The following is a 13,016-nucleotide window of genomic DNA, read 5'->3' as shown; positions in this document are numbered from 1 at the left end:
AGCCACTTGGAAAATGGTTTGGTGGTTTCTCAAAAAACTAAAATGCAAATACTATATGATCCAGTAATCAACCACATTCTTGGGCTTCTATGTCAAAAAAATAAAAGCTTAGATTCACACAAATCCTGTACACAAATGTTGATAGCAGCTTACAATGGCCGGAAAGTGGAAATAACCCAAATGTCTTTGAATGGGCGGAATGAATAAACAATCTGTGGTGCATCCATACCACAGAATACTACTCAACAATAAAAAGAAACGAACTATTGATACATGAAACAACCTGGGTGAACACCCAGAGAACTATGCCTAGTGAAAAAAGCCAATTCTAAAAAGTTACTGAGGAGGATCCTGGGAAGATGGCGGTGTAAGAGGACACTGGGCTCACCGTGTGTCCTGCTGATCACTTAGATTCAACCTACACCTGCCTAAATAACCCAGAAAACCGCCAGAAGACTAGCAGAACGGAGTCTCCAGAGCCAAGCGCAGAGGGGAGGCCCACAGAAGAGGGTAGGAAGGGCGGAGAGGCGGTGGGCGCTCCACGGACTGGCGGGAGGGAGCCGGGGTGGAGGGGCAGCCCACCGGCCAAGCAGAGCCCCCGAGTCTGGCTTGCAAAAGCGGAGGGGCCGGACAGAGTGTGTTCCGACAGCAAGAGGGACTTGACATCTGGAAGGTTATAAGCTAACAGCTCTGGTAGGAGAAAGGGACGGCTTGAGGACAACGGGAGGGAGAGTTGCTGAGCCCCGGGAGACAGAGCTCAGTTTGGCAGGGAACAAAGGCGCTCACCAGCACCATCTCCCTCGCCCATCCCCCAGCCTAAATCCCAAAGGGAACCAGTTCCTGCCAAGGAACTTGCTTGCACTGTGCAAACACCCAACGCTGTGCTTCTGCGGATCCATCCCTCCGGCGGGTCTGACTCCCTCCCGGTGCTGCAGGGCCCCTTCTGAAGCGGATCTCCAAAGGATAAGCGAGCTGAGCCTGCCCCTCCCGCCCCTGTGCACCTTGCCAATCCACCCCAGCTAATACGCCAGATCCCCAGCACCACAAGCCTGGCAGTGTGCAAGTAGCTCAGACGGGCCACGCCACCCCACAGTGAATCCCACCCCTAGGAGAGGGGAAGAGAAGGCACACACCAGTCTGACTATGGCCCCAGTGGTGGGCTGGGGGCAGACATCAGGTCTGACTGCGGCCCCGCCCACCAACGCAAGTTATTCAAGACAGCACAGGGGAAGTGCCTCGCAGTTCCGCACCACTCCAGGGACTATCCAAAATGACGAAACGGAAGCATTCCTCTCAAAAAAACCTCCAGGAAATAATGACAGCTAACGAACTGATCAAAAACGATTTAAACAACATAACAGAAAATGAATTTAGAATAATAGTCATAAAATTAATTGCTGGGCTTGAAAACAGTATGAAGGACAGCAGAGAATCTCTTGCTACAGAGCTCAAGGGACTAAGGAACAGCCAGGAGGAGCTAAAAAATGCTATCAATGAGTTGCAAAATAAAATGGAGACAACTACGGCTCGGATTGAATTGAAGAGGCAGAGGAGAGAATAGGTGAATTAGAAGATAAAATTATGGAAAAAGAAGAAGCTGAGAAAAAGAGATAAAAAAATCCAGGAGTATGAGGGGAAAATTAGAGAACTAAGTGATGCACTGAAGAGAAATAATATACGCATAATTGATACACCTCTAGCCAGGCTTCTCAAAAAGAAAAGGGAGATGACCCAAATAGATAAAATCATGAATAAAAATGGAATCATTCCAACCAATCCCTCAGAGATACAAGCAATTATCAGGGAATACTATGAAAAATTATATGCCAACAAACTGGACAACGTGGAAGAAATGGACAAATTCCTAAACACCTACACGCTTCCAAAACTCAATCAGGAGGAAATAGAAAGCTTGAACAGACCCATAACCAGCCAAGAAATTGAATCGGTTATCAAAAATCTCCCAACAAATAAGAGTCCAGGACCAGATGGCTTCCCAGGGGAGTTTTACCAGACGTTTAAAGCAGAGATAATACCTATCCTTCTCAAGCTATTCCAAGAAATAGAAAGGGAAGGAAAACTTCCAGACTCATTCTATGAAACCAGTATTACTTTGATTCCTAAACCAGACAGAGACCCAGTAAAAAAAGAGAACTACAGGCCAATATCCCTGATGAATATGGATGCAAAAATTCTCAATAAGATACTAGCAAATCGAATTCAACAGCATATAAAAAGAATTATTCACCGTGATCAAGTGGGATTCATTCCTGGGATGCAGGGCTGGTTCAACATTCACAAATCAATCAACGTGATACATCACATTAATAAAAGAAAAGAGAAGAACCATATGATCCTGTCAATCGATGCAGAAAGGCCTTTGACAAAATCCAGCACGCTTTCTTAATAAAAACCCTTGAGAAAGTCGGGAGAGAAGGAACATACTTACACATCATAAAAGCCATTTATGAAAAGCCCACAGCTAACATCATCCTCAATGGGGAAAAACTGAGAGCTTTTTCCCTGAGATCAGGAACACGACAGGGATGCCCACTCTCACCGCTGTTGTTTAACATAGGGTTGGAAGTCCTATCATCAGCAATCAGACAACAAAAGGAAATCAAAGGCATCCAAATTGGCAAAGATGAAGTCAAGCTTTCGCTTTTTGCAGATGACATGATATTATACATGGAAAATCCGATAGACTCCACCAAAAGTCTGCTAGAACTGATACATGCATTCAGCAAAGTTGCAGGATACAAAATCAATGTACAGAAATCAGTTGCATTCTTATACACTAACAATGAAGCAACAGAAAGACAAATAAAGAAACTGATCCCATTCACAATTGCACCAAGAAGCATAAAATACCTAGGAATAAATCTAACCAAAGATGTAAAAGATCTGTATGCTGAAAACTATAGAAAGCTTATGAAGGTAATTGAAGAAGATATAAAGAAATGGAAAGACATTCCCTGCTCATGGATTGGAAGAATAAACATTGTCAAAATGTCAATACTACCCAAAGCTATCTACACATTCAATGCAACCCCAATCAAAATTGCACCAGCATTCTTCTCGAAGCTAGAACAAGCAATCCTAAAATTCATATGGAACCACAAAAGGCCCCGAATAGCCAAAGTCATTTTGAAGAAGACCAAAGCAGGAGGCATCACAATCCCAGACTTTAGCCTCTACTACAAAGCTGTCATCATCAAGACAGCATGGTATTGGCACAAAAACAGACACATAGACCAATGGAATAGAATAGAAATCCCAGAACTAGACCCACAAATGTATGGCCAACTCATCTTTGACAAAGCAGGAAAGAATATCCAATGGAAAAAAGACAGTCTCTTTAACAAATGGTGCTGGGAGAACTGGACAGCAACATGCAGAAGGTTGAAACTAGACCACTTCCTCACACCATTCACAAAAACAAACTCAAAATGGATAAAGGACCTGAATGTGAGACAGGAAACCATCAAAACCCTAGAGGAGAAAGCAGGAAAAGACCTCTCTGACCTCAGCCGTAGCAATCTCTTACTCGACACATCCCCAAAGGCAAGGGAATTAAAAGCAGAAATGAATTACTGGGACCTTATGAAGATAAAAAGCTTCTGCACAGCAAAGGAAACAACCAACAAAACTAAAAGGCAACCAACGGAATGGGAAAAGATATTTGCAAATGACATATCGGACAAAGGGCTAGTATCCAAAATCTAAGAAGAGCTCACCAAACTCTACACCCAAAAATCAAATAACCCAGTGAAGAAATGGGCAGAAAACATGAATAGACACTTCTCTAGAGAAGACATCCGGATGGCCAACAGGCACATGAAAAGATGCTCAACGTCGCTCCTCATCAGGGAAATACAAATCAAAACCACACTCAGATATCACCTCACGCCAGTCAGAGTGGCCAAAATGAACAAATCAGGAGACTACAGATGCTGGAGAGGATGTGGAGAAACGGGAACCCTCTTGCACTGTTGGTGGGAATGCAAATTGGTGCAGCCACTCTGGAAAACAGTGTGGAGGTTCCTCAGAAAAGTAAAAATAGACCTACCCTATGACCCAGCAATAGCACTGCTAGGAATTTACCCAAAGGATACAGGAGTACTGATGCATAGGGGCACTTGTACCTCAATGTTTATAGCAGCACTCTCAACAATAGCCAAATTATGGAAAGAGCCTAAATGTCCATCAACTGATGAATGGATAAAGAAATTGTGGTTTATATACACAATGGAATACTACGTGGCAATGAGAAAGAATGAAATATGGCCTTTTGTAACAACGTGGATGGAACTGGAGAGTGTGATGCTAAGTGAAATAAGTCATACAGAAAAAGACAGATACCATATGGTTTCACTCTTATGTGGATCCTGAGAAACTTAACAGAAACCCATGGAGGAGGGGAAGGGAAAAAAAAAAAAGAGGTTAGAGTGGGAGAGAGCCAAAGCATAAGAGACTGTTAAAAACTGAGAACAAACTGAGGGTTGCTGGGGGGCAGGAGGGAGGGGAGGGTGGGTGATGGGTATTGAGGAGGGCACCTTTTGGGATGAGCACTGGGTGTTGTATGGAAACCAATTTGACAATAAATTTCATATATTGAAAAAAAAAGAAAAAAAAAGAAATTGTGGTTTATATACACAATGGAATACTATGTGGCAATGAGAAAGAATGAAATATGGCCCTTTATAGCAACATGGATGGAACTGGAGAGTGTGATGCTAAGTGAAATAAGCCATACAGAGAAAGACAGATACCATATATGTTCACTCTTATGTGGATCCTGAGAAACTTAACAGAAACCCATGGGGGAGGGGAAGGAAAAAAAAAACGAGGTTAGTGTGGAAGAGAACCAAAGCATAAGAGACTCTTAAAAACTGAGAACAGACTGAGGGTTGATGCGGGGTGGGAGGGAGGGGAGGGTGGGTGATGGGTATTGAGGAAGGCACCTTTTGGGATGAGCCTGGGTGTTGTATGGAAACCAATTTGACAATAAACTTCATATATTGAAAAAAAAAAGTTACATACTGAAAGATTCCATTTACATATTCTTGAAATGACAGAATTATATAAAGGAAAAATAGATTCGTGGTTGTCTGGAATTATGGAAGCTGAATGGGAGGAGTGTCAGGAGAAACGTGGGTGTACCAGTAAAAGGGCAACAGAAGGAATCCTTGTGGTGACAGAGATCCTGTATATCTTGTCTGTATCAGTGTCAATATCCTGCAATATTGTACCATTGTTTTTCAAGAATGTTACCATTACAGAAACCTGGAAAAAGTGTACTTTAAATCTTTCTGCATTGTTTCTTATAATTCCGTGAAAATCTACAAGTATCTCAAAATAAAACGCTTAATTAAAAGAGATAGTTGAGGGTGCCTGTATGGCTCAGTCTGTTGAGCATCTGACTCTTGGTTTCAGCTCAGGTCATGATCCCAGGGTTATGGGATTGAGCCCCGTGCTGAGCATGGAACCTGCTTAAAATTCTCTCTCTCTCTCTCTCTCTCTCTCTCTCTCTCTCTCTCTCTCTCTCTTTCCCTCCCTCCCTCCTTCCCTCTCTCTTTGTCTCTCCCACTGCCCCTCTCCCAGCTCATGCTCTCTCTCTCTCTGTCAAAAAAAGATTATTTAAATACACATACCTATTAAAAAAAGAGATTTGAATTTTTGAGTGACCATTAACAACAAATAAAAGACAATATTAGAGACATGAAAATTTATTCTGTAAATTCACAAATATTTTTAAATATTTTATTGCCATTACTGTTATGCTCTTGGACACTCTGTAATCTTCAATGTGTTACCTCTTATTACTTTCTTTTGAAATTAAGTAGCTGATTAGTTCCTCTTATGGGTCTCTTAATCTTCCTTATCTTTAGATTTTCGATTTCCTGAAAAATGGCCACATAAGGGCAAATTTTTCTCCAGGGAGCGGCAACATTGCATTGAGTGCTGAATATAATGAAAAGAAGGCTGACCTGGAGCTTAAGAAACTGCATCTAGTTCCAGTTCTGTCACTAATTAGTAGGGTAATCTAGGAATATCTACTTATTCTCTCTGGTCTCAGTCACCTCATCTGTATGAAAATGCTCTCTAATGAACCCTTTAGCTATGATATTCTGGGAAATCAAAGAGATGTTGCCCTGGGGGAAGAAAATTTTCTCCACCCTGAGCTAATTGGGGTAACCGTGTGAATGCCACCTCTGTTCATAGATGCCTATTGTGACTACCTTCTTTCCAGAAGTCACTATGGGTCAGTTCTGTCTGCTGGACATAGTGGACCTGAAGTTACAGATATATTTTGTGTAAATGTTAAAGGAAAATCTTGGACATCTTAGGAAAGGAAGTGGGGTGAGATAAGAATTTCATGCCAGGCAAATGGGTGGTTGACTCTGAGGTGTGTGCCAATCACAATGGGAAGTTCAACTCAGTGGCACTGGGGAAGAGGTTAAGTGCTTTGAACCAGCACCAAAACAAAACAAAACAAAACATTTTCTATGTGCCAAGGTCAAGAAATGCCTATTGACCTGCTTCATCAGTGACCCAGGGAATAAACTAGTTGGTGTTTGTGTTCCTGTGTGTAGGGAGGGAAAGCAAACAGGCAGAATAATCAATCATACATATTATACTACAACAGCCTCCTAACTGACCTCCATAATCTTTCATTTCTTCAATCCATCTTCTACCTTGCCTTCAAATTCATTTCCTAAATCCCATATCAGATTGTCTCTTCTTGCTCAAAAATTTTCAACAACTTCCAACTACATTAAGAATAAAATCTTAACTAGCATGGCTTTTGGTACTTTTCCAGATTTGACTCCAACCTACCTAATCTAACCTTATCTGCAATTATAGCTTAACCATCTTTCTCATACCATTCTCCAAACCAACTTCATGCTATTCCACAAAAATTCACTTGGCACTCCCAACCTATACCTTGTTGCCTTCATGTATTTCTTTCTCTACTGCAGATCTGCCAACCCCTTCCTTTATGAAATCTTATTTGACCACTCCAGCTGATGCAGATTTCTTTCCTCCCCTGAACTCTGACAGTAATTTGCACCTACTTTGAAAGAAGAATTAATCATCACAACTGGTTTCAAACACCATCTTGTGTTACAATCTCTCTCTCCCAGCTTTGTCATTCCACAGTGAAATTTTTGTTTTGCTTGAGCTTCTAAGGGAGTATATTAACTGTCTCCTCAAGCTATGTAGGCAAAGGCAGACCCTCATACTATTTTCCATGCTCTATAATGGTAACAAGACTATGTACTTAAAGGGCCCTTAAATTTTACTAATAGTACATTGCTGACTAGCTGTTGAATGGGCCTCGTATAAGCCCTCCTCACCTCTGTCAGGAACCACTGCAACAGCCTCTTAAGTGGTTTCTACTGGATGATTTGGCTGTCTCAATGTGAACAAAACCCATTCTCCTCCCCCTGCCCCCACCAGTAAATTCACCAATGGCTCCTCATCCCCCTAAATAAAAGGTTCAGAACCTTTAAGGTGCATGAAAAAAACCACTAGACCTTTTTAAGAGCTGGGAACATGTCTTATTCACTGTTGTATCTGACACCCCCATCCTACTCCTGACAATGCAATGTCTGACACATGTTACATGCTCAGTAAACATTTAATAACTAAATGAGTATATAAATGAATTTAAAAATCATTGAATTTCAGAAATGGAAGAAAGTTTACAGAATGTAAATTTAGAGGTGTAGTTTAAGTCTCTTGATTTACAGATGAGGAAAGTGAAGGTCAGAGAGTTTAACCCTAAACCAATATTCATCCCAACCCTCTGTACTGCACTGAACTTTTGAAAATAATAGAATGAGTCTCCTAAAGTAAAATGTGATGCCCCTTCTTTGAAAAACTTTAACTATAGAAAGCATGCAAATTCCAGGGATGGAACTCATTGGTCCTGGTTAACTCTAGAAAATATTACAACTTGGCACAGCACAGTGTGGAAAAAAAAAAACAGTTGTATTTCCCTCCTTCTTAGTAAATCTCTTTAAAGGCTCAGAATCATTTTTCCCAAGTAAACTTGTATAATGTAATGGAGAAAAAAAAAGACCAGATTTTTTTTTAAAGGAGCAAATAAATGGGTCAAAATGTTAAATGCAGCCTCATTTCCACTCAAAGGGCACTTTACCATGGCACCTACAACTTAGGATGCATACAGCTGGCTGCATCAGGAGTCGGCTCTGTACTGGAATCCAGGATACAGTGGCTTCATAACCTGCTTGGGTTTTCTAAAATGCTCAGCTTTGTGGGAATTCCAGTCCAAACATAATAGTAACTTTGCCCTCCCCTTTTAAGTCAAGAGATAGCTCTCCCAATGTCAGGGGTCCTTCAGATGCTTCCTTCTCCAGAAGAATTCAGAATATTTGAAGAGTAATCTACATTTTCTAAGATGCTCAGGGGACAGGAATAGCTTTGGAGGAAAGAGATTTTCTTTTGCCTAGATACACTTATGCCTTGGTGGCCACCCTTCTCCTAGGGACACCACACAGATCACTGTGTGTGCCTTGAAGTTATGAGTGCAACACAAGGTGGAGGCAGAGGTAAGTGGTGATTTAATAACTTAGAAAGGTGTACATATGTTGAGAAGAGGTGGAGCCAGGTGCAACACCACTTGCTAATGTCCTAAAGTAGTTGTATACAAACAGCCATTGTGGAACTTGAGTATTTATGAACAGAGTTTGGTGTTGTGTTCAAATGTAGCTTAAACTAACTTATTTTGATACATATTGAATTGTCTGCATGGAAATAACTGTGCTCATGGCCACTGGGAAGCATACATTATGAAGTCAATTTAAATGACTAGTTCCTTAAATTTTGACATACAGCCAGGTAAAATGCTTAGTTTTTCTTTTTCCCTCGAGTTTGGGCTGAGTCACCTGGCATTTCCAATCCCTTCATATTCTCACAACTCTGACCCTCACATCCTGAACTACTGTCTGAATAGTCAGCTTCTCTTTGTCCCTCATTCTGAAGGTCCAGTCCTGGGAATCCAAGGGACTCCTAGCAGTCTGTTTCAGCCAGATTGGTGTTGGGAGGTTAGTTCACAGGGACAGGCGAGGCATGAAATGGGTGGGGTGGTAGCTCTGTGGTGTATTGATGCAGCTAGAAGCCAGAGAGGTGGGGAGGTGAAAACCCAGGTGTTTTCAATGTTCTCAAATCCACAGGGTCTTCTTGTTTTCAGGCAGATTGAGAGCTAGGGTTCTGATAAAAGCTGTGAGCTCAGGCAAGAGTCGGAGAGGTTTTGGTGAATCTTTTAATAAAAAGAATGAGGAAGAAAGCAGAAGGGCACTGGAGGTTAGAAAACAAACTTTGCTGATTTCACACTTAGATGTTGGATATTGTTATCCTATTTACCAGTAAAGTTTTTTAAGGGCTGGGACTATGTCTTATTCACTTTTATATCTGGCACCACCACCCCCATTTCTGCCTAGTGCAGTGTCTAGCAAATGGTAGATGCTCAGTAAATATTTATAGACAAAGAAAAGCTGAAGATGTATGGAACTGGGCAGGGAAGTGGAGATAGAAGTGTTTGAGGTTCTGTCTAACCCTGGAAAACCTGACTGGGTCATAGCCTTTACTTTTTATATTTTCTCAGAAGAAAAGAGTACCAGTGATTTGAAACCATAAAACTATTGCCTGCTAACTAACACTTAAGCTGTATGGTTAACTGTTTGAATTGGACTAGGAGGGTTGTATAATTCTAGCTATAATAGCAATTTAACTATTTTCTTTTGGTGTTTTTTTCTTTATGTTTAATAGACTTATTGAGATATAATTGTACAATAGACTGCATATATTTAAAGTATATGAATATATACTTCATATTATATGTGTATATATTGTATCCATATTTTATATATATATATATATATAATGAAAGCATTGCAACAATGAAGGTCATGAACATATCCATCACTCCCCAAAGTTTCCTCTTGCTTCTCTGTAATCCCTCTTTTATGCACCTCCTCCCATAAATGACCATTAATCCACTTTGCTGTTGCTACAGATTAGTTTATATTTTCTAGAGTTTTATATAAATGGAATCATAGAATATACACTCTTCTTGGTCTGGCTTCTTTAAGCATAAATATTTTAAAATTCAGATATGATGTGGCATGTATACTTCATTCATTTTTATTGATATGTAGTATTCCAGTGTGTAGATATACCATGTTTTTTCATTTACCTGTTGATGGTCACTTAGGTTATTTCCAGGGGTTTTTTTGGCTATTACTGATAATGTTACTGTAAACATGCATCTATAAGTCTTTGCATGGACATAGGCTTTAATTTCTCATGAGTAAATAGCTAGGAGAGGAATGACTGGATCATAAAGGAGGTGTACACTTAGCTTTTTAAGAAACTGCCAAATTGTTTTCCAAACTAGTTGAAGCATTTTATATTTCCACCAGCAGTATATGAGAATTCCAGTTCTTCCACATCATCTGCAACACTTGCTATATTTTTTTTAAAGATTTAACCATCCTAATATGGTGCAGTAGTTCCTAATTATGGTTTTAATTTGCATTTCCTAATTACTGATTTAGATGAACATCTTTTCATGTGTTTATTTGCTATTGTGTATCTTCTTTAGTGAAATATTTGTTCAGACTTTTACGCATTTTTAATGGAGTTGTTTATTTTCTTATTGTTAGGTTAAGAGAGTTCTTTATATATTCTGCATACAAATCCTTTATCAGATATAAGCACTGCAAAGATTTTCTCCCAGTGGGTGGCTTGTCTTTTCACTATCTTAACACTGAAGTTATCTTTCATGGAAGTTTAATTTTAATTTTGGTGAGGCCAAATTTATCAATTTGTTCTTTTATGTATTGTTTTTGGTATCATTTGTAAGATACATTTGCATAATCCAAGGACACAATTATTTTATCCTATGTTGACCTCTTAAAAATTATGATTTTTACATTTAGGCTGTCATTCATTTTGAGTTAATTTTTGTATATTATGCAAGATATTGGTCAAAGTTCATATTTTTGCATTTGGATACCAAAGTGTCTCCTTTCTTCAACAAATTACTTTTGTATCTTTGTCAAAAATCAGTTCTCCATATATGTGTGCCTATTTCTGAATTTCCTATTCTGTTACATTAATTTATTGTCCATCTTTATAGCAATATCATACTGTCTTGATCACAGTAGCTTTATAATAATTTTTGAAATCAGGTAATGTTAGTCTCCCAACTTTGTTCGTCTTTTTAAAAGTTGTTTTAGACCACAACACTATGAAACTAGAAGTCAATCACGGGAAAAAGTCTGGAAAGACCACAAATTCATGGAGGTTAAATAAAGCTACCAGGAAACAAAAGAAAAATTACATGGAAACAAATGAAAATGAAAGCACAATGGTCCAAAACCTTTGGGATGCAGCAAAGGTGGTCATAAGAGGGAAGTGTATAGTAATACAGGCATTTCTCAAGAAGGAAGAAAAGCCTCAAATATACAATGTAACCTTACACCTAATGGACCTAGAAAAAGAACAACAAACAAAACCTAAAACCAGCAGAAGAAAGGAAATAATAAAAATTAGAGCAGAAATAAGTAGAAATTTAAAAAAAAAATAAAACATATCAATTAAACCAGGAGCTAGCTCTTTGAAAAAAATCCATAAAATTGATAAACCTCTAGCCTAACTTATCAAGAAAAAAAGAGAAAAGAACCAAGTAAATAAAATCACAAATGAGAGAGGAAAAATAACAACCAACAACAAAGAAATTGAATCAGTAATGAAAAAAACCCTCGACAAACAAAAGTCTAGGATCAGATGGCTTGACAGGCAAATTCTACCAAACATTTAAAACAAATTTAATACCTATTCTTCTGAAACTATGAAAAAATATATAAAATGAAGGAAAGCCTCAAATTCATTCTATGAAGCCAGCATTACCCTGATTCCAAAACCAGATAAAGACCCACAAAAAAGAACTGCAAGCCTCTATCTCTGATAAACACAAATGCAATAATCCTCAACAAAATATTAGTAAACTGAATCCAACAATGCATTAAAAAATTATTCACCATGATCAAGTGGGATATATTCCTGGGTTGCAAGGGTGGTTCAATATTTGCAAATCAATCAATGTGTTACATTACATCAATAAGAGGAAGGATAAGAACTATATGATCATTTCAATAGATGCAGAAAAAGCATTTGACAAAGCACAACATCCATTCATGATAAAAACTCTCAACCAAGTAGGTTTAGAGGGAGCATACCTCAATAATATAAAGGCCATATATGAAAAACCCACAGCTAATATCATCCTCAATGGAGAAAAACTGAGAGCTTTTCCCCTAAGGTCAGGAAGAAGACAAGGATGTCCACTCTCACTACTTTTATTCAACATAGTACTGGAAGTCCTAGTCACAGCAATCAGACAACAAAAAGAAAAAAATGGCATCCAAATCGATAAGGAAGAAGTAAAACTTTCACTATTTGCAAGTACCATGACACTATACATAGAAAACCCTAAAGACTCCACCAAAAACTGCTAGAACTGACTAATGAATTCAGTGAAGTCAAAGGATACAAAATTAGTGTACAGAAATCTGTTGCATTTTGGGGCACCCAGGTGGCAAAGATGGTTAAGTGTCCAACTTAGGCTCAGGTCATGATCTCACCATTTGTGAGATGGAGCCCCGTGTCGGGCTCTGTGCTGACAGCTCAGAGCCTGGAGCCTGCTTCAGATTCTCTGTCTCCCTCTCTCTCTTCCCCTCCCCTGCTCACACTGTCTCTCTCTCTCTCTCTCTCTCTCTCTCTCTCTCTCTCTCTCTCTCAAAAAGAAACATAAAAATTTTTAAAAAGAAATCTGTTGCATTCCTATACATTACTAATGAAGCAGCAGAAAGATAAATTAAGAAAACAATCCCATTTAAAATTACACTCAAAATACTAAGATACCTAGGAATAAATGTAAACAAAGAGGTAAAAGACCTGTATTCTGAAAACTATAAAACATT

Source organism: Panthera pardus, unplaced genomic scaffold (genome assembly GCF_024362965.1).
Source record: "Panthera pardus isolate Hobbes unplaced genomic scaffold, ASM2436296v1 HiC_scaffold_27, whole genome shotgun sequence".
In the NCBI taxonomy this organism is placed as follows: Eukaryota; Metazoa; Chordata; class Mammalia; order Carnivora; family Felidae; genus Panthera; species Panthera pardus.
This window is presented reverse-complemented; position numbering follows the sequence as displayed.